Genomic DNA, 4,874 nt, shown 5'->3' with positions numbered 1-4,874 from the left:
ATTTCACGGAATGACCTCCATGCCTCATTCAAATTAATGTTGATCTATTTAAAAAAGGTTTGCCTAAAATTTGCTAAGAATAATAAGCTACATTTTCTAATTCCATAGTTGTAAGGGCAAAATTAACTATAAGCTAGAGGGTAAGACCCATTATGAAGTAAGCAAGCTACTCTAAAATTCATTATTTTGCACAAGAAACTATGCACTAAATTAATCTTAACCGCATTAGGCATGGGTAGAAAGGAAAGGTCCTCTTGTACACCTAGGTGGAAAGATTGAAAATTGATGACCCTTCATAGTTCTAATAGAAGTTGAACAAGGGAATTGGGGTAAGCAAAATAAAAATGTTTACTAGCAATCCACCACACGTATCAGAAGATACATTTTGTTTATAGACTTATACTTGTAATTGGTTGATCCCAACTCTGTGTGACTAGACAAAAGTATAAAAAAGCAAAAACTAAAATATCTTATGTGTCTAACTAGGCTAGCAAATGATAGATTTAACGAAATTGCTTAAATAGCTCGACGAATTACAAAAAAAAGTATCTAATAATATTTTGTTTAAAATATATAGAAGTCTAACTCTTAGTACCTTTACTATTGTCAAAACAAGTATGATAATACACTTAGAGGTTCTTGACGATCAAGAGAGGAGTTCCAGGTGGTGTGGCGATCAACCCAAACACAATGGCCAGCTTCTCACTGTGCAATCCAATCAGCTGCTCTTTCTCCTCCTCATTCACGGCATGAAGGACGTCCTTCGTGTTTGGAACGTACCCGGCTTCTCTCATCCTTCCGCCGAGCTTCTCCAACTCTAGCAAGATCTCGTCTCGGCTGGGATGAGCTCGATCGCCAGCGACAAACTCATGGACCTTGTTCTTCACCTCGATGAAGCTCTTCCTGGGTACTTTCTTGAGGCCCCAATCCGTCATGCTCTTCCTCACTCTCATTTGGTCTCCATATCTCTCAGTGGCGGCGTAGACGTTTCCCAGCAGCGTGTACGCCATGCTATCCTCGGGCGCGAGCTTCGCGAGGAGCTCCGCCACCTTTGTAGCTCGCTCGGCCTGGCTATGGATTCTACAAGCGTTGAGCAGCGTCTTCCATGTCACTGTCTCGGGGTGAAAAGGCATGCTGTGGATCAGCTCCTCGGCGTCCTGGAGGCGCCCCGCACGGCCAATCGTGTCCAGCGCTCAGCAGTAGTGCGTCTCAGTTGGAGCGATGGCGTAGTCCTCCACCATGCTGTGGAAGAACTCGAGGCTCTCCTTGATGAGCCCGGCATGGCTGCAAGCGCGGAGAACGCAGATGAAAGTGGTGGCGTCGGCCACCATGCCTTCCAAGTTCATCTCCTTGAAGAGCTCGAGAGCTTCATCACCCTGGCCGTGCTGAGCAAGCGCGGCAATCATTGCAGTCCAGGATACAGAGTTCCTGGTTTGCATGGCGGAGAAAGCCGCTGGCATCAAGGCAGGCATGGATTTGCTTGCCAACTTTGAGAGCTCCAGAACAAGCACACGCATTGAGGACGCTGGCGAGCGTGACACTGGTTGGAGGGACCCCTTTCAAATTCATCCAGTGGAAGAGCCCAACGCCTCGAGAAGCTCGCAGTTCTCTGTGCAAGCGGTGATCATGTTCGTCCACGAGAAGGCGTCCGGATGATCCATCGCGTCGAAGACTTTGCGAGCTTCTTCCAGGCTGCCACACCTCACGAACATGTTCAGCAGCGCGTTCTCCAGGATGGGGCTGGATGATTTGAGCTCTCCACTCGCCATGGCGAGAGCGTGAATCTCTCTGCCTTGCTCCAGATCCTCGACCACGCCACAGGCATTGAAAACTCCAGTGAAAGTCATGGCATTCGGCTCCACTCTTCCATCTTTTCTCATCCTATGAAAGAGAAGGAGAGCTTCCTGGCCGCGGCCATGGAGAGCATAAGCTCCGATCATGGCAGACCACGAGACGACAGTTTGCTCCAGGATTCCATTGAAGATAGCTCGAGCTTCCGTCCAGGCAGCCACACTTGGCGTACATGCTTACGAGCCCATTCTGGGCGATGGTGGCACGGTGGAATCCACACAGTGAGAACCGAGCGTGGATTCTCCAGCCTTCCTCCATAGCTCCCAAGCTGGAGCAAGCGCTAAGAGCCACCGCAAAGGTGACGCTACTCGGCTCGACAGCCTCGGCCAGCATCTCGCGATAGAGATCGAGAGTGCCAGCGATCGTTCTGGGCGTGAGCCGAAATGACTGCGTTCCAGGTGACACTCGTTCGCTCGCTCATCTCGCCAAACAGTTTCATTGCCTCTGGGATCTTGGAGCACTTTGCGTAGAAGTTGACGAGCGCGTTCTGGACGAGAAGGTTGGAGCCATAGCCGTGCTCGTCAGCCCAGCGATGGATCCTCGCTCCTCGCTCGAAGCTCTTGAGGCTGGAACAGGAGCTGAGGGCCACCGAGATGGTAAAGTCGCTTGGAAAAAGGCCGTGGCTTTGCATAGAGTCGTAGAGACCTGGTATGCCCATTCTGGGCATATGCGGTGACGAATAGGGACCAGGCGAGCGTGGTTTTTCTGGGATGGAATCGAAGACTTCTTGAGCGCTGCTTAAATCCCTGCATTTCCATACATTTGGAGGAGGAGATTGCCCAGCTGGAAATTTCTCTGGAGGCCTGCCTGATTGATCCGGCGGTGGACGGACTTGCCTTGGAGGAGATCTTTGAGCTCGGCAATGGCGCAGCGAGCGAGCGTACGAGGCTTGCGAATCTTCGACAAGATCTCGAGAAGTTTCTGCTAGAGCTGCGAAATATCTTCTTCTCAATCCTTTTCTTTCCCCGAGACCAATACGAACCAAGAACATAGTCTATGTCCCGTGACCCATCGCTTGAGATTCATTCAATGAGAAGAAAGGCACCAAGTTCTCTTTGAGGTAGAGAAGGATCCAGAGCGTTCTTACGTCTTGGCAGAACCACCGTACAAAGTAATTGTTTCTGTGTTCTTCCGTACAAGGGATGGTGGCAAGCATAGAGGCAGGGAATGAGTGGTATCGACATCTTGTCTCGCCTTGGCCACTCCAAATTGACATGTAAAGTGTGAGGCCTCTTGTTAAATTTTGTTATCTTTTGCCATGTTGAAACTTGTGTGGCAAAGAAGACAAGAAAACGTGAAAGATAAGGGCCAAAACTCATTTGTGGGAGTTCACACATACTACCCAAAGTATGGGCAAGCAAGAATTTCAGGTGAACATAAATTTCATTTAAACATGTTTTTTTGAATCTAAAATAGAATCATTCATAAACATCAATTTCATCATGATCATAAATTTTGTCTTATATGACTCAGGTAGCTTGGGGTGTTACAATTAAAATATGGTGATATTTTCTTTTGTTTCTTTATATTTGATGTCCAAAAAATTATTTTGCCTCACTTTTTATCAATTTCAATTTTAATACCAGAATTCCAAGTAGTTACAAATGATTTCAAGAGTCTAATCAACATTTTTAATTGTGATCATAGGTATTTTTCTCTAAAATTCTCAAGTTAAAACTTTTAACCTTTTAAAATTATTATATGAAGGTTCCACCAAAAATCTCTAGAACATCACAGAAGGGATATCAAACACTTAAGTTCGCTAAAGTTGACCTAGGACAAGGGACAAAGCACAAACCAAGCCAAAGAACAAGCCTCTTATACACTTAAAACATTTTGCTTCTTGTAAAGTGGTTAATACTTTGGGCCATAACTAACATATGTGATCTTTCGGCCATGTTATCTTTCCTCGCCTTGTGTAGTGCGTGTGGTTTTTACCTTTTATCCTATGGTGATTTACGGGCTTAGACCCAAGCCGGACACAAAACAAAGACAAGCACACAAGTGAGAGCTAGACTATGCCTCAGGTTGGTCAGCTATGCCCAACCTACCCACTATCCCTACTATACATTTGGAACCCCCCACAGCCCCCGCCCCCCCCCCCCCCTGAGGAACACATGCTTTGGGCTTTCACTCCAAGCCTCCTTTAGTATCAGGAGTTAATCTCTGGGACAAGCTCGAAACTTACTAAATATGGAATATCCCTAGATTGCGAATTTGGACACGGGACAAACACCATTGTGTTCAGGATGATCTTTACATTCCGTAGATATGCCAAATTAGCAAATCTAGACACTTTCCATAAATAGCATCTAGACTAATACAAAGGGCATGATAGCGAGGGTGTTTGGCAAACACGGTAAGCTATCATCCAGCGATATTGAGGGACTAATCTCAATACATGAGGGTTTTTGTCAAGCCAATGCAAGATAGAGCAAAAGAGAACTAAGAGCCAGGCTAAGTATGCTCAGCTAGAAACACATAGGAGTTCCTACCTTATGTCCATCTGGCTAAGTACAGGTGCTAAGCCCAGTAAACAAACACTTGAACAAGAGGGGCTGATAAAGGGAACCAATAATACCGACCTCCTGCCGTCGTGGCAGTAAGGAAAGAGTGTCTATAAGGACCGGTCGACAAATAACTTTCGATACCCGAAGTCACATTCGCAATACTCTCCCCCCCCTAGGGAAGATCGACATCCTCGTCGATGCATATTTGAGTCTAGAATACCGCCAAGGAAACAACTCTAGAAAAAGTTCACGGTACTCACACTATGTGAGAAATGCACTAACTTAAATGAGTTAGGGGGCAACCTCTTTGTCTAACGCAGATGCGCTACCAGCTCAGACACCTTCCGGCCGTCGCCGACAAGGAAATGACCAACAGAGTCAGCCACCCTTGCTGCTCTGGGTGTCACCCAGCTACAAAAGTGTGATATGTCCCTATCTGCAAGGACATAGAGAGAAAAGCCAGAAGCCCCAACACTCATGAGCAAAGAAACCAAACCCGTCGGTAAGGTTTAG

General features: G+C 46.6%; 1 pseudogene; it reads right to left on the bottom strand.

Annotated features, from left to right (window-relative positions):
• Positions 1-629: 629 nt before the first annotated feature.
• LOC9652185 lies at positions 630-2,842 on the bottom strand (annotated as a pseudogene).
• Positions 2,843-4,874: the final 2,032 nt, after the last annotated feature.

Source organism: Selaginella moellendorffii, unplaced genomic scaffold (genome assembly GCF_000143415.4).
Source record: "Selaginella moellendorffii unplaced genomic scaffold, v1.0 SELMOscaffold_6, whole genome shotgun sequence".
In the NCBI taxonomy this organism is placed as follows: Eukaryota; Viridiplantae; Streptophyta; class Lycopodiopsida; order Selaginellales; family Selaginellaceae; genus Selaginella; species Selaginella moellendorffii.
The sequence above is the reverse complement of the archived record's forward strand: the minus strand, read 5'-3'. Positions and strand labels throughout refer to the sequence as shown.